A 19006-nucleotide genomic window follows, 5' to 3' on the forward strand; every position below is an offset into this window, starting at 1 on the left:
TGAGCAGGGGAGGGGCAGAGAGAGAGGGAGACACAGAATGTGAAGCAGGCTCCAGGCTCTGAGCTATCAGCACAGAGCCGGAGGCGGGGCTCGAACTCACAGACCATGAAATCGTGACCTGAGCAGAAGTCGGACGCTTAACTGACTGAGCCACGCAGGCGCCCCTGAAGTTAATTTTTTTAAAAAAAGGAGAGAGAGAGAGAGAGAGAGAGAGAGAGAGAGAGAGAGAACAAGCAGGGAAGGAAGGGGGGGGGGGGGAGACAGAGAATCCCAAGAAGGCTCTGCACTATCAGCGCACAGCCTGATGCTGGATTTGAACTCATAAACCATGAGACCATGACCTGACCCTAAATCAAGAGTCCCACACTTAACTGATTGAGCGACCCAAGTGCCCTAAGTGTCAGAAGATTCTAATATGTATTGTATATAAGAGAACTATCATTTTTCTGTTATTACTAACTATTCTTGATATTCTGATTGTCATATGCATAAAAAGTCTGGCTTCTTGGTCAGTTATTGGCATCATAAAGAGTGTAAAGTATCAAAAATCCAAAAACAATTTCATATCATCTGTAAAAATTTTCTTCACAGGTTGTTACCTTGAGAAATTGATTTTCCAGAAGGTAAACTTCAAGAAGATAGGGATATTTATTTTTTATGGGGTATCCCTAGCACATAGGATAGCATGCAGCTAACAGAAGGCATGCATTAGTTTTCAATCAATTAATCTTTAAAGGAAAAAAAATCACAAGTCTACTGAGTTGACTTATCATCATTGTTTAGGTGATTATAATGTGATTTAAAGAAATGCACAGCATTATGAATACCTTATGTTTGTCGACCAACATGACTTTATAAATCAATTATAGAGTAAAATAATAAATGTTTATGAATATTTATTAAATGTAAAAGCTTATTTTCCTTGGAAGTAACTTTTCTAAAATATAAAGTTAAATATTACATGAACTTAAAGTGACCTGTTTGTATCTTGTTATAATTCATTCTTAAATATGGAGTTAAATATTAAAATATTCATTTTAATGTTTTTTCTCTTATTTTGATTATTTTTTCTTTGAATATCACCATATACACAGTTCTCTATTTTTGATGGTGACTTACATTTAAATTACTTTTTTGAAGATTGAAACTCACTATATAATTCTAAAGAAAATTTATTTTATGAAAAGTCTTTTTGGACTTTTGGAAGCTGGACGTTGAAGTACACATACCAAGTTCCCACTGCAACTTAATATATTATTAGTTTACTATTTTCTCATTTTATTTGTTCTTGTAAGTTAAAAGTGGATTGTTTTTTTTTTAATTTTTTTTAACGTTTATTTATTTTTGAGACAGAGAGAGACAGAGCATGAACGGGGGGAGGGTCAGAGAGAGGGAGACACAGAATCTGAAACAGGCTCCAGGCTCTGAGCTGTCAGCACAGAGCCCGACACGGGGCTCGAACTCACGGACCGCGACATTGTGACCTGGCTGAAGTCGGCCGCTTAACTGACTGAGCCACCCAGGCACCCCCGAAAGTGGGTTGTTTATATCACTATGTCAATTTTGTTGTATCACATCAGACTCAAAAATGGATTGATATCAATTTGCTTTCTCTAAAAATGAATTTTTATAGTATTTTTTTACTACAGAAATATATGTTAACTGGTAAAATATTTCAATATATGCACAGTGTTGGAAAACATGGTTACCTTACTTGAGCCAAATACACTTATCAATATATTAAAACGAACACTTTAACGATGACATCAGCATGATTTTTCAATGTTTTAGTATATTAAAAGTATTCAAGTAAAAGAGAACTCACAAAACAAATAGGCATGTATCACTGACAGATGAAAGCAATTAAAGCCTTACATGTGCTACGCACTGATACACTTTCCTCCCTTCATGCAATAGATATTGCAACATATATTCATTAGTTCCATTCTTTCAAATTTTATATAAATGAACCTTGGTATATTTGTTTCCTAAAATATTCTTTACACATCTTTTTTGACTCCCTTTAATAAATGTGGCTTCATTTTATTATTTTTCATGGCCATACAATAATGAACAGTTTATTCATGTATTTCAGTTTCCTTGGACATATTTTTTGCTATTAGAAATAATATGTTTTTGTGAATACCACCTAGTATTTCTTTAGGAGATATAAGTACAATAGCTCTATTTATATTATGAACATCTCATATTTATTTGTTAATGCTTTCTTGTTTTCCAAAGTACTTTTTCCAAGGCATAGGCTTATCAACATTACATGGATGTTCATCCATTTAGTAACCTTACAACACTTACTTTATTTCTTGGTGTGCTGAATCATGTATCATTATATGTGACCACACTCAATAAGACTTTGTCTTATGAGTGTTACTGTCTAATTGGAAATTATCTAGCATTCGTTTGGCTTTTACCTATTTGAATAAGCATTTTCATTTTAGTTTCAACAAATAAGTGGCATGCTATTTATATGTCTCCTTTAAATAGCATAGGACTATAGTTTGAACTATAATTTTGAACTGAAAAGTTAAGTCCATTTGCCTTTTTTTGTGATATTTCCCCTATATATGGATTATTTTCTACCTTCTTTTTTTGTGTTCTCTCTTTGCTTTGCTTTTCTGTTTCTTGTCTCCATATTTTTGAGCTGATAAACTTGCCCCGTTTGATTATTTTCCTTCCAGAATTTTGAATTCTGAATGTTTTTCACTGTATTTATCTTCCAATTGCATCAAACTGGGATGCAAGACAAAAGGCCTGTGTTTGGCACTTGTACTTCTACAAAGGCTCCAAAAGAAATCAGTCTTTTCTGCTGATTGTAAGGCTGGAGGCTTTTCAGGGCTACCATACCAGAGAGCTCAGCAGGGAGACAGGATGGGGGTAGCATCAAACCAAAACATCTCAGACTCCTCTGTCTGACTGCTGTATCCCCTGGATACAGGATCAGTTACTTTTGTGAATTTGGTCAGTGTCCAGAGTTCTGAAACGGTTACATTTAGTTTATCTGCCAGTATGTTCATTAGCTTGTGAAAGAGTAAATTCCCCAAAATCATACTCTGCCATTCCAGGATTCAAAATCTTCCCTTCATTATTAACAAATAAATTTGTTATTGTTTTCTAAGTATTATACCAAACAAAATAGTTGATTATTTGATGGCAAAAATTAAAACAAGATAAACTGATAAAGATGTAACAAAAGATGACAAGAAAAGAAGGCTTCAAAGTGTGCCTGAGTGCCACAAATTCTCCTTTTTTCATATACTCCAGATATATCTATAGATATATGAATATGTTATATACGTTTGTCAAAATTTATAAGAAAGTGACCACACCTTAGGCACATATGTTGAATAAATAAAGGGAAAGAAGAAATATTAAATGGCATCTTGAGAGAAAAAATACGATTATCAGGCTTCTTCCCACTTAAAGACATAAGGCATCTTACAAGAATAAATTTCAACTAATTATAGGAAGTCAAAAATTCTTAGTTTCTTGGTATGTGTGTGTAGCCATGTGTTTTGGAGTGACTTAGGGTATTATAGTTTTTTTAGATGCCCCAGGTATTTGAATCATACACTACATCCAATTGCCAACAAAGAACAACAACAACAAACAACAAAGCAGATGGCTTCAGTTACATAAAGCAGGTATTAATTTTGTATAACTGAAAGTATTATAGCACCAAAAACATTTTTTTTCCTTGTCAGTAAAATCTCTATATTAAGAGCTGCTTAGTTTCAAACCAGTATTTTTCAAAAACATATATTATTTTATAGATCTCCTTTTGTTAGCCCTACTACACATTTGTTGTTGTTGTTGTTCTGGTCTCATTAGTATTGACTAGAATAATTTTGGGTATACCAGCTATGTGATTCTTTTTTATTATTGCATTACGTATACAGTTGAAGCAAACCAAACTGGACAAATCATCTGCATTTAATTACACAATCATCTGCATTTAATTACAGCAATCTATTATAGAATTAAAGAATTGTAAATTCTTTTGCTTATGGAATCATACAGCTATGCCAAATTAAATCAGTTTTGATAACCCAATTACCATCATTTTAAGGAATTTCTACATGCTTAATGAATAAATTTTAAGAATCACTGGCTAAAGAAAGGGATATAATTTACAGCCATATTGTAATTTTAAATAACACACTCTGAGATTTCAGGACACCTTGGAGATGATTGTGTACAATGATTTCAACTTACTGAAAAAGTTACACTTATTTAGCATGTATTGTACCAGTTAACAATGGATTGACTCAGGGGCATCTGGGTGGCTCAGTCAGTTAAGCATCTGACTTCAGCTCAGGTCATGATCTCCCAGTTTAGTCCGCGAGTTTGAGCCCCGCGTTGAACTCTGTGCTGACAGCTCAGAGCCTGGAGCCTGTTTCGGATTCTGTGTCTCCCTCTCTCTCTGCCCCTCCTCGGCTCATCCTCTGTCTCTCTCCCAAAAATAAACATTAAAAAAAACTTGGGGAAAAAAAAAACCCAAAAAACAAAGAACAAAAAACAATGGATTGACTCAGCTTCAAATTCAATCTTTTATCTGCTCTTTGATAATGGAACTGGGTTTGTAATATTTCTTCTTTGTATGCAGAAAAATACCTTTGCTGGTGAATGGTAATGTAGAGACATTAAGGGAAAAGTTTTATTTGTGTTCCTTTTCTTCTTTTGGAATATCCATCTAGTTGTGTCCCTGCAGAGTGTGGCTTTTTCCATCAGTGATTCTCCAGCCAGTAGCAAGTGACAATTCCTCACGAACAACTTCCCCCAGAACGCACATCCCTCTCTCATAGTTTCTAGGGGTTAGTGGCATTTCTGTAAATATTTTAGAAATGTGAATTCAGTGCAAAGTCAGCTAATGAATTATATGGGAATTCTGGCTCCCTATCCAGATAATTGGCAGATGATTTTCTGATGGGTCAACACCCCTACCCCTTTCTCAGAAGTCCTCCTGACAGCTTTTTGGCCAGACAACCAGTTCCACTATTGAATTTTAAGCAAGCTAATAGTAATCCCTACAAGAAACTTACTGGCTGAATTGCCAACATCCCAGAAGGCTTTTCTCTTCTCACCAAATCACTCTGCAGACTGTGGACCAGTTGTTGCTGAGGACAACCCAGCTAGCTTCTTAACCGTCTAGTGGGATTTGACACCATCTTATCCAGTGAAGACTGAATCCAAGCTTTGGGGAACAATTTTTCCTTCCAAAAATTCTCCCCTTTGGGGGGACATTCATTCAGCCTCAGAGCATCCTTTGGCGTTACCTCTTTTTCTCTTAGATGGATTCCTGTTATTTAATCCCTGCTAGTAATTGTTTGTTAAAATTTTCCACATCAAATTACTTTTTGTTTCTATTTATGGAACTCCAAATAAAACATAATTGATAACAGAAGTAGTTGCTATAGACTGACCCAAAACACAGGTTTTGGAAATGTTTTGGCTGAAAAGTGCAGTAATGATCTCCTTGTTAATAGGAAATGAAATGTTAGTCACCTATTATATCATAATCTATCAAGCTGTCATGTATGGTTGTTTGTTATGAAATGCTCACTGAAGCACATACTTTGGGAATCCAAGGAGCTATTGCATTTGGCCCTCAAAGCAATAATAATAACTCTAAGACTGTGTTATGGAATAGACTCTTTTAGAGCACTAAAGTGCTAACAAAGTAAAACAGCAGGTTCATTTCCATCAATTTTTTGATCAAGTCATGTGGCAACAACCAGAGATCTTCCACAACAGCCCTAAAAGAACGCAGTATTCCTACAGACACAGGAACAACACTGCTGAAAACAACAGCATTGAATGTTAATTTTGAATGTTACAGAATTAAATTTTGAATGTTAATTTTGTATGTTACAGAATTAAAACTACAGTTGAATTTACAGTCATGCCAAATTTCTAGTGTGAAATTTAGGGCACTACTTGGTAAATAACTGGATCCTGAAAGCCATAATGAAGACATTTGGTTGGGCTGAGATAAAACCAACACTACGAGCTCCCAAGTCACTTTGAGACTCACTTATCAGTAGAAGTAGTTTGCCTTCCAGTGTCTGACGAGATTAGCGTTCTTCTGCTCAAAAACACTGGGATAACCTCAACAAGGGCAGATGTCTTGAAATGTGATAAGATTTCCCTAAAGATACACCACAAGCATATTCTGCTGCCACTAGAACCATGACTAGAGTAAAATTTTCCATCTCAAGGTGTATATAATCTGATCCAGAGAAACAAAAAACATACATACCAAAAGGCATTGATAAATATTTGAGTGAGCAGGGTATGTGTATCCATGAAAATCTCTGTGGCTGCTCTCTTCTGTATGCAAGGCAAAACTGTAGAGGATGCCACCAGTGAGACAGCTTGCAAATTGCAATGGAGATAGGGAGTTTCGCAAGTGGTAGAATTCAAATAGCAACACTTAACCACCAATGAAGGTGTGCAATTATTACACCAAAAAGGGCAGCAGAGGTGAACTGGTAATCAGCATGTGTTGGCCCACAGATACCTTTCTTGTGGGCTAATTGATCATGCTGTCCTTAGGGATGAAATAGATGTAGCTTAATAGAGTAATTCTTGATATGTGTATAGCAGAAAAACAAACAAACAAAGTTCTAGTAGCCAAGAAACCTGTCTTGAAGCATCACAGTAGAAAACTGTAGTTTCTTAAAGAGCTTGTAGACCTGAGTCAATTCACAGATTCAGAGAACACTGAATGAAGGAGGTTGCTTCCTCTTGAAATAGGACCTTGCACCTTTGGTGTAAGTTTACACTATGAGTATTACCCAAAGATTTCTCTAAAGGGACCATAGGAGAATGACAGTGCACTGGGGTAAAGGAAATATTAAAACTTTCTGGGATAATGAGACACTAACTTTGAATTAAAACTGATACCTGGCTACCGTGGTTCACCAGTCAGAACAGAGACTTGCGAAGACTCCCTTATGGTGGAAGTTATGGAATAAACTTCCTGAAAAGATAAGATCTGTCTTACAGAGACCTTTATATGGTACTACTCCCCACCCCCCCACCGCCACTGACAAAATACACGAGACTGAAAATCAAGGGTGGGAACTGGAAATCCTTTCTCTCAATATTACACCTATTAACCAATTTGCAAATTCCTTTTTTTTTTTCTTTCCATCCCAGTGATTTTGGGCTTTGTTTTTACTGTTTGAATGTCTCAGCATCCAATGAGAGAATCCTTCCACTAAGGGACACAATAATAATTCTACTGAATTGCAAGATGATATCTGCCATTTTTTGCTCTTCGTGTCATAAAACCAACACACAGAAAAAATGATTTCTCTATTGGTTTGAGTAATTAATTCTGATGGCTGAGAGGAAAGTGGAGTAAAGAGCACTATGATTGGAACCCAGGGCACTCTCTGGGCACCTCTTAACCTTCCCATGCCCAATAGTAAAGGCCAATGGAAAATAATAGCAACCTCTTCAAAAAGACAGGATATTTGAGGACTCAGACCATTCTATAATTCAGGTTTGGATTACTCCTCTGGGTGAAGAACCTCAACCAACTAGTTCATGTTTTTGAGCAATGTGGGGGAAATATAGAATGGATAATGGAAGAAGAAACCATGAGTATTCATGATCTCCAATTAAGGAAATAAAGATTGTAGTAGTTTTTTATATGCATGCATTTATTTGTATTTGCTAATCAACTTTTTCTTACCTCTCTTTATTAAAAAAAAATATGTATGGAAGTCATGGCAAGTTAACTGCCAGTTTAGTATTAGGTAACAGTATTCAGTGGGATGGGACTGTGACAGAATTTGAGAAGTCAAAAAGCCAGTAATGGATGCAAAAACTTGGGTATGAGATCATTTCATTTTGAGAAAATTATGAGAACTTCTTTATTTGTAACGAAATTAGCTATATCTTTTTTAGGTGGAAATGTAGGTTGTTTGCTTCTATAGGAAAGTTTAAATAAGTGTAGTCTGGTGCATATGAAAGCTGGGTAATAGAATAGCCAAAGGGGCTACGTTAGGTATTAATTTATTGCCTCTTTGCTTTGTGACAATGGAGTTAGGCCTTGTATTTACTTACTTACTTACTTACTTACTTACTTACTTACTTACTTATTTGCCAGTACAATGTTAAGCCTTGTCAGTAGTGAATGCTTAAAAGGATTTTCTCTTTCTGATTCTGGTGATTTGTTGTTCTACCTGTGCATCTATGGAGTTGTGCTATTATTTAGCAACGTCCCAGTCGCCAGCAGCAAGAGGCACCTCCTCCATCTTCTCCCAGGACACACACTTCCCCACCTGGCTAGTTTCCAGAGGTAACTGGCGCTTTAGCATGAAATGCTTTGGGCCAGCCAAGACATCAGTGGCACTCCTAAGGACACCCCAACTGTCCTGCCCACATTTACTAAGTGACAACTTATAAGTGAGTCAACACCAACTCCCTGGCTCCCAAACCCAGTATTTCTAGAAGCTTTCTGGTGAGTTTAGTAAGTGTTTTTAGCTGGCTTTCCAGCAAATGTAGAACAACTGCACCGGCAGCTTACTAGTGAATCTTATTATTCTCTGCCTGTCAGTTACCATCCTTGGCCAGAAATGGTGGAAAATGTCTCCACCTTTCTGTCAGCTTCAACCACTCTCTCCAAAGAGGTCTAATCTGATGATACCCTCACCATTCTGAAGACTCTTCCTGTCAGTATGTTACCTTTTTGGTTGCCCTCTATTAGACCTGAAGTATCCTTAAGAATTCTCTTCCCTACCCCTCACACACACTTAAGCAATTTATTGTTTTTCTAAACCCATGTTAATAATTCTTTATATTAAATCTTTCTTGCTCAGAATCTCTTTATTTTCGGACCCTAATTAATAAATATGTTAAATAATTTTTTTGCAGAATTTACTAGTAAAGAACTGATTGTTTAGAGAGGTTGGATGGCACTACATAAATGATAACACCTCCAGTTATGGATTAATGCAGCTGTAAGCTTCAGTGGAAAGGTTATGTAATAATGTTTTCAAATTTTTTTTTGTCTTCAATGTATTGTTTGTATCTGTTTTCATCTGTTAAGGAGTCCACTCTCTGCCCTTTCTATTTTCCAGAGCTATTATCTAATTATTTTTCATTTATGTCCTAACTTCTTTATTTATATTTTCTTTCAATTTCAGGATATATAGTAAAAGGGGATGGCTGCAGCATGTACTCAATATTCTCTCTTAAACTAGAGGGTATGGTAAATATTTTCAAATCAATGTGTTCATTCATGACTTATGCATATATGTATGCATATATATACATACATACATATATATATTTAAAGTGTAATTTTAGAAGTTTTCAGCCTTCATTTTTTAAGGTTATTTCACATCCTCTTATAACTCCTGAGTTTCACATTTCTGCAATTTTAATTCATAGGCATAAGTTTTGTAACTCAGCAAACACTTGTCATAAAACACTAATAAATCTCTAAAAAGTGAGTAATAATTTTCTCCATGATACCTTTTTCTTTTCTTTTTCATAATTTATCTATTTGTTGCCCTTCATAAATAACATTTCTTTGTTATTCTTTGAATGCCAAATGACTACAATTTAGCTTTCTTTTATATAATATTTTGATAAGTTAATACTCTATTTCTAAAGAAAATCTGTCTTATTCCTTAAGCAATTCATCCTTGTGTCTTTTTGTCATGTTATGATTGTATTTACCATTCTCATTTTAAGAGCAAGGGATTGCTCTTTACCATTCTATTTTAAGAGCAAGGGATTAAAATTATTCACTCTCAAATCCATGTTATTTTCTATAGCACCATTTTCAAATGAATGTTCATTAATGTTATAGTCTGTTATTTTTAATATTGTATTTCTGTTCTGTGAACTTTGAAATAGAGTAACAAATATTTATATAATACTTTAAATAACAGTATTTCCATAAAACTGAAAATTTTAAAGACTTTTACTAATGGAATTCTTATTAAATGTCAATTTGAATATTGAATATTTCATGGTGAAAATTAAGGCAGAGACTGTTAATAATGAGGGGAATAAGAAAAAAGATAAACACCACTCTTGATTAGGTTAAACAAAAAATATCCTTATCTTGTAATTTTTTTCATAATATACTTAGCAACATTATCATTTAAAAACTATCTTAATGAGTACTTTGTGCTTTTTTTTTCAATTAGAATATTTCTTCTTAGAATATATATTCACCCAAAACTCATGGCCTGGTGGTTCACCTGCTCAGAATTCACAGCTAGTCCCTACTCAACTGCTAAATTTCAGTTTCTTCATCTATAAAATATGAAAGACAATGTTTATTTATCAAATAATTGTTTTAAAGAATAATTAAATGATTGCAAATTCCACAGAATTATTTTGATTGTAACCCCTAAGTATTAGATATTTCTAAGATTATTATTTTTACTGATAGCTTGTCAAAAAAAATGATGGGACAGGACGAGGCAAATCTTCAAAGGTGAAATTTTCTGAGTGAATTTAAGAGCCAACAATATTCAGAAAGGTCTGTTAATGAAATGTAGTGTGAGATCACTCAACCTATAACAGAATGCTGGGCCTGGTTTCTAAGGAATAGAGATGGCTTACAAGTGAGGCCAAGGTTTCAGAAACCATGAGAATGACTAGACTTGAGACAAACAGGATTGTATCATTGTTACAGGTAATGAATCCAGGGTAAATGTTCTGTGTGTGACAGGATATCTCTAGCATGTGGATTTGTAGAGGAGTTCAAGGTTGTGAGACTGAGGAATGTCAGCATTGAGTGAATTTTTATGACACATGACAAGGGCCAATACGATGCCTTGGAATTGGATCTCTGTGACAATGAATTTCTTTCTGATCCTTTGACTTTTTTTTGGTGGGGGGAAGAATTAACTGAAGGAGAGTTGACCTAAATATCTATATTTGAAGAAGAGAATAGCAATCATGTGAAGTAATACCATGTAGACACATAATATGGTGACCAGTTTAAACACAAATATGCAGAAAAGTTGCAGCTTTTTAAGTTTCTACTGAGGCCTCTTGAGTCTCAAGTCACAGGGTTTGTGGGAGAACACTTTTAACTTACTAATAATGAAGTCAGTTTGGTCTCTTTGGGTTTTAAAAGCCTCTTTTACTCTGTTCTATAAAACTTGACTCTTGGGGAACTTCCAATCTTTGTTTTTGTTTCTGTTTTGTTTTTAAAGTACATATGAATAATAGGAGAGTTTCCTGATTTTGTTTATAATTGGAGGGTAAAATTGCTATTTCAACTATGGTCTTTGCATTGTCTTCTATGTAGTCCAGAGTCCCCATTTTGAAGTCAGAGTCTGGTCATATCCACAGGTGATTTACATTCTTGTCCTCTGAAAAGAGAAAAGTTAAGTAGTTGCTGTCTTTGCATCCAGGAAAGTTTTTTCGTCCTCCTTTGTTAACTTGCTTGACCTTCACACCTCTGGATGCAAACAGTTCATCCTGCCTTTGGATAAAAACTGGCCACTTACTAGCCTTTCTCTCTGTTTCCGTCACTCCTCTCCAGAGGGCTCTCTCAGTAGCACATTGGCCCTCAACTCAGCAAACACTTCATCACTCACAGAAGTGGGAATTTTCTGTATTTACTACATACCAGAATATCATTTAAGATTTAAGTCTATTGATTCATTCATTTTTCTCTGTCTACCTATGCAATGTGGCTATTTTTACTTTGTTATAACTGTGCTTTTGTTAAAAGACCAGCCTGATTGACAGTAATGGATGTTTTTAGAGTTTCAGTTACCATCCTCTTCAGAATTTAAATTTTCGGGTTCTGTAGCCAAGACACAGTCTATGACTGTGTACCTCCCTCCTGATTCATGTCATTCCCCCCCACCCGTCAATTCAGAAGAAAAAGGAGCAGGATTTTCTCACTTCTTGAAAAAATAAGGGCTACCCTTCTGATTATCTGTTGAAGTCTTTCCATATGATAATACTGGAATTCAAATAGGCCTGATTTTTATATAGAAAAAAAGTGAATATTATTAAGCATCAGTACTTCAAAGGTTTTCTAGGGCTGTGCTATCTAATACAATACTCACTAGCCAAAGTGGCTACCGAGTAATTGGAAGGAGGATTGTTCAGATTCAGATGTGCTGTAAGTATAAAATACACAACATATTTTGCAGATTTGTTAATGAAAAACCTAATATTGAAATATCTCAATAATATTTTACATTGATTATATGTTGAGATTATGTTTTATATATTTGGTTACAGTTACTTTAATGTTTCTTTTTATTTAAAAAAAGTGCCTTCTAGAAAATTTAAATTTATCTATATGGCTCACATTATATTTCTAATGGAAAGTACTGTTCTAAGAACTGAAATGAGCCATCTGTGTGCCAAACCTGGACATTAACTCCTGATTTCTCTTTCATTTCCTCCTTAACAAACTTAATTTTTCCTGTGGCTTCATGTGGCACAATAAATAACTGGAAAAGAGAAATTCACGCTAACATACATACATAATATAAAATATATGTGTGTGTGCATATATATAATGTATATTATGTATATTAATGTATATTATTTAATGTATATTATTCTTTTTTCAACTATAAGCACAGAGATTTTATGGGCATCTGGGGTACCACAGATTTCCCTACAAAGTTTCCCTCCAGGATTTGATCATATGATTAAGGCAAATGGACACTAATGAAGGAGAATGACAGTTGAAAATTTTCAGTGTCACAGCCTGAAAGAAAATAAGATATGTAGAGGGCTTATTGCCTATAGATGTTTGAGACCTGTACCAAAGTTGGATGGCATGATATTCATATTTTACTATTCTTTATTTATATATATTTTTATTAAGGTAACATCTGTGTAACAAAATTAACCATTAATCATTTTAAAGTGTACAATTCAGCATCACTCATTACACTCACAGTGTGGATATAATGTGGATGTGAGACCATCACTCCTATCTAGATCCAAGATATTTTCATGACTCGAAAAAGTTCTGAAAGCAGGCAAGTTCCCGCTCATAAGAATTCCTGTTCTCACATGGGAGCCCATGTAATTCATAATCCTTAAAAATGATATCAGATTCTCTATAGTTTATATTTCTTCTTTGATCATCTTTGGTAAGACAATTATTTGGTGGGATTTATCAGTTTCACACAAACTGTAAACTAATGTTTATAATATCTACTTGTTACCTATTGACATCTGTGAGGTATGAGGTGGTATGCTTATTTTAATACTAATATTGGTAACTTTTATTTTCTTTATATTTTTCTTATCATCTTATAGATTTATTTATAAATTTTTTTCAATTGACTACTTTCAGCTTAGTTGATTTGTTTTTTTGTACATTTTTTCTCTTTCATTGTTTCCTGCTCTACATTTGATTATTTTCTTTTTTCCTTACATTTGATTTCCTTATTATTTCTCTAGCATCTTGAAATGGAAGATTTAGTCACTGATTTTCTTCCTATAATCTTCTCTAGTATATGCATTCAAAGCTATTAATTTCCCTCTAACTGATGCTATACCTGTATCCTGCAAAAGATTATATGCCATGACTTCTTATTATTTTGTTCAAACATTTCTTAAATGTTTATCTTGATTTACTATTAATTCATTAATTATTTAGTAATGTATACTCTTTTCCTCTTGCAAGTGGTTGTTTTCTAGTTATCTATTTGTTGCTAATGTTTAGATTCAATTCATTAAAGTCAGGAAACACAAATGATTTTAGTATTTTGAAATTGTTAGTCATTTGCTTTATGGCCTAGCATATGGTCTATTTGATAGTTAGTGGATGCATATGTGAAACGAATGCGGCTATTGTAATTTTGCGTAGTGTTCTGTAAGTGTGAATTCAGTCAAATTTGGTAATTTTTGTTCAGATATTGTATATCTTCATTGATTTTTTGGTTAATTCTATCAGCTACTGACGAAAATACATGAAAGTTCCCCACTGGAGTTATGGGGTGTCTAATTTGTTTTTCGTTTTTCTCCATAATTTTTTCATATATTTTGAAATTACATTATTGGGCACATTCAGAATGATTATGTATATGATTATAAAGATGGAAACAATAAAGATTTTAGAGGGACTGTAGAAAGACATCTCCATGATACTGGGGTAGGATAGTTAAAAAAAAAAAAAGTTCTGCTAAGCACTGACTATAACACAAAAAAAATGGGCTATACTAAAATTAAGAATATCTCTCCCTCAAATAATACAATGAAGATAGTATAAAGACAAATGTACCGAATTAGGAGAAGGTAGTGGAGGAACTTATATGTGATTCTGTGTAGGCAACAAATGAATAAGAAAAAGATGGATGGCCCAACAGAAAAAAAAAAATCATCAAAACAAAACAAAACAAAAATACTTCACGTAAGATATTCAAATGGGCAGAAACATATGAAAAGATATTCAGCTTCACCAGTCATCAATACAATGTTCTAAATTTAAATAGACACAAATGACTAAAAGGAAAATGACTGAAGCTTTCAAGTACTGACAGGGATATGGAAATACAATAACTATTATACGTGGCGAGTGAGAGTGTAAATTTGAATTTACTCTGAAAACCTCTCTGAGATTATTTCCTAAAACTGAATTTATGCATACCCTACGGCTCTGTAAGTGGTTTACAGAAGACATTGTTAATAACAGCATATGAGCTAGAATGTTCACAGCTACACTATTCAAACAGTTCCCCCTCACACACACACAGAATCCCCAAACACCCACAAACAAAACCTAAATATATATACTATATATACTATATATATATATATATATATATATATATATATATATATATAGTACGGGGAGGTGAGGAAAGTTGCCAGCAAAATAGTAAGTCACACGGAAATTTCTAGTGCTTGTCCATCCCAGAAGCATCAATTTGAACAACTTAACCTGTGCGAGAAAACACCTTCACAAGCGCCAGGTGAGGGATTACAGCCCGTGGGGGAAACGCAGAAATAAAAGACGCATCCAAGGGGGTAGGAGAGACTCCATTCCCCCCACCCCCACCCCTCCGCCAAGCCCAGGCAGGCAAGGCCAGCCGAGAGAGACGCCCTCTCCGTGGGAGTCGGTGAAGGGGGCGCCCAACCTCACAGGGGACCCCAGACTCAGCCCGCCCGGGCAGCAGGTGCACTCTGCGGCCCTGGCACCCGCCAGCTCCCGCGCCACCTCCCGCGCCACCTGACGCCTGGGGGGCTCCTCCACAGCAAGGCCTCAGTTCTGCCTGGCGCCCCCAGCTCCCGCGGCCCCACGCAGCCCCTGGGGCACCAGACTCCCGGGGACCCCGCGAACGCTGCCCGCGACCGACCTCGGCGCCTGCCAACTCCCGTGGCCACAGCTACGCCAGGCTCCTGGGCCCTGGGCTCCTGAGAGCCCAGGCTCCCGCTTCGCGTCAGTGCGGGCGGGCTCCCACGGCCTTGGGGGACTCCCCCAAGGCCCCAGTCAGCCCTTGCAGACCCCGCTCCCGGGGAGCCCCTCCGCTGAAGCCAGACTCCCCGCCGGCCGAGGGTCCCGGGCGGACCACTGCGGACCCAGGACCCAGGCTTTCAACTCACCAGAGCACCTGCTGCTGGCCAGGCTCCTGACCAGGTCAGCGCCAGACCAACTCTCTCTCGCGCGGCCCTGGCGCCGCGGTTGGCTCTCACAGCCTCAGGCTTCCACGGGCTCCAAAGTCAGACCTCACGTCCAGGCCAAAGTCGAGGGCCCAGGAGACAGGCGGACTCCCATAGGGCCCGGTTCTGGGCTTGCCTGCGCCAAGCTGGCTGCGGCGGCCCAGCAGCCCCGGGGCCTCCAGTGAAGCTCCTGCAAAGCCGTGTTCCCACCTGACCTGCTATCGACCCGACGCGGCCCGGAAGGTTCCAGATCCCAGGCCCACCCCAGCCTCCCCGCCACCTGGTTGGCCTCTCCCGGTGGACCTAGGATCCAGGCCCGCTCGTGGACGTACTGCTAAATGTAAGTTATAGTCAACTTCAGACTACTCCAATATTGTAATATAGCAGTGCGTTAATCACTTAACTCGAATGTATGGGTTTAGAGGACAAAAGTATTAAAAATAACTGTAGCTACGACAATTTGCTGATACATCCTTATAAAAAGGTAAAATATGATTTCGGAAAGATGAAATATGTTTAGAGGAGTCAAAGGGTATCGTTTTTGCATGTGGTGGAAGTGATAGTGTTATCAGTTTTCAGTAGTCTGTTATTTGTATAAGATAATTAATGTAGGACTCTCAATAACTGCAAAGCACAAAGCTACAGGAGACACACAAAAGATAAAGGGAGAGGAATCAAAGCATACCCCTGTGGAAATTTTGCAAAAGTAAAAAGGCATATGAATGTTTATGGCATCATTGTTTAGAAGAATGAATCACTGAACATAGGAAAATGGATTGTCTCTGCAATGCAATGTCATAATTAAGAATAATATTTTTGTTATAAATCTGTTTTATATAAAGCCAAAAACATAATTTTGAGTGGCAAAAGCACACTGCATAATTACATGTTTATATATCACACATGAAAATATAAAAATCCATAATACCAAGTTATTTTTAGAATTTTATATGTGTCTATATATACACACATTGTATGCACAGTACATTTAAAATTAAATATTTAATTTTTTAAAATAGTAAAACTGCATTTATCAAAATTAACCACTTCGATAAGAGAAGGAAAGGAGAACAATCGGTACAGATTAAATTTGACTTAATTTCTTCTGTAAAGTTTCACTTTCTGTGTAGAAAACATAATTAACTCAAATAAAAACTTGAAGCGACCATGACTCTCATTTATGGATACACGAGTGATTGTAGTTTATTTCTGTGGCCAGAGACTAGTATTAGGAGATTTACATACTAGTTCTTGTTCTGTCAATGAAAAGTTTATGAACAGGGAAAGTACTTACTTACGCTTTGTGGTAAATTTCCTCATGTGTAAAATGGTGGACTTGATTTATATAATAAACAGGACCCTTTCCTACTATATCTATACCTTTTTACCATTCTACTATAAACATAAGTCCGAAATAGGTTATGAGGCCCATCAGATGAATGTATATAATGCCACTAAATCTCACATTCATTACATAGCTCTTTTCCTTGTTATTCACATAGCCAGCAACTCTGCATTTAAAACCTTATTTTAAATTATGTTGTAGCTCCGAATAGAGAAAATCAGTGATGTTGTTTTAGTGCAAAAATGCATCCATATTTAATTATGCAGCAATAATCAATTATATCATGCCCTTCCATCTGCAAAAATTTGCTCCCATAGTGTCTCCTAATCCAAGACTGTCTGTCATTTTAGAGCAAACAAAATATAAAATTTATATGCTACATAAATACATTATAGTCTTAGCTTTATATTTTGCTGTGCATGGGATCTGTACTGAGTTTGAGAAAGTAAAAAGAGCACTATAGATTTTCTTTCTCTGAGGAAAGATTTATATACCTGTTGTAAACTCAAGCTGGTTTAGCATCTTATATAATAATATAGAGAAAAAAAAATCTTTATATTGTGCAAGAGTACTAAGCTTTTTTTGTGTGAAATATCACAGAGACATTCATCAAGGGTAAGATTGTAAATTGATTTTATTACCTTGTATGATATTTAAATTTATGTGTCAACTTGGTTATGCCATTGTACCCAGATACAGGTCAAACAATATTTTAGATGTTTCTCTGAGAATGTTTTTGGTTGAGATTAACATTTATATTGGTAGACTGTGAGTAAAGCAGATTATCCTACATAATGTGGGTGGGTCTCATCCAATCAATTGCAGGCTTGAACTGAACAAAAACTAGCCTCCCCTTAGCAAGAGGGAATTCTGCTGCAAACAGCCTTTCAACTTGACCTGCGTCTCCAGGCTGCCAGCCCACCCTGCAGATTTTGGACATGCCAACCTCCATAATTGCATGAGCTAATTCCTCAACATCAATCTCTTTCTGTATATACAAGTCCTTTTGGTTCTTTGTTCTGATTTCCTGGAGAAGCCTGACTTAAAACACATCTTACTAAAACCTATATCTAAACTTGTTTTTCAAAGCATTGTTACATAATGATGAAAATTGTGATACGTTGATTTATAAAGAAAATTTCTTAAAGACATGAAGATTCTCTATATTATTGAAAATACAAGTTTTGATACTTTGATCTCCATTAGTCATGCTCAGTAGTTGCTTTGTCTCTTCCCCTGAGTTCCTATGGTAGATATCAAAACATGAGCAGGGGAGCAACCTCTAGAACATCAGAATGAAGAGCGTAATGGGGTTCCCTGACATAAGCCTGCCAGTCCCTTGCATAGACTGGTGTCAGGCATAAGCAACGCCATCTGGCAGTTTAATTCTTGTTTTGGAACACTTGCTCTCCACAGGGAATGGCAGTGAGCATACTAAGAGTCTAACATTATCGAACAAAGTGCCTTGATACCCAGAGTACTCTCAGACTTGCCTAACCTTGAAGCACACCTTGGCTTTTGCAGTACTAGCTGTGTCTTTCATGGTGAGTGTAGTGCTTGAAGAAATGGACATCTTTTTAGAGGCAAAGCCACCAAGAGTAACTATGTTACCCGGGCACTTCAGTTATTGTCTCTAAAGATGGAGTATCCTATAGATTATGATCATTCCTCTTCCTTCCTTTCTTCTTTTGAGTGTATTACTGATAAATTTCTGTCTAGTTAATGCATATATACATACTCCATCTAAAATATTTTAAGTATTTACATATATCTACAGATACATGCATGAGTATTTCTCTAATGTAGATCTAAAAAAGTGGAATATGTGTGTTGAAAGAAATATAATAGCAGACACTGCTTTCTAAACTATTGCTTTCTGGGGCTCTTGAGTGGCTCAGTCGTTGAGCATCCAACTTCAGCTCAGGTCATGATCTCACAGTCCGTGAGTTCGAGCCCTGCGTCGGGCTCTGTGCTGACAGCTCAGAGCCTGAAGCCCACTTTGGCTTCTGTGTCTCCCTCTCTCTC

Source organism: Prionailurus viverrinus, chromosome A1 (genome assembly GCF_022837055.1).
Source record: "Prionailurus viverrinus isolate Anna chromosome A1, UM_Priviv_1.0, whole genome shotgun sequence".
Taxonomy (NCBI): Eukaryota; Metazoa; Chordata; class Mammalia; order Carnivora; family Felidae; genus Prionailurus; species Prionailurus viverrinus.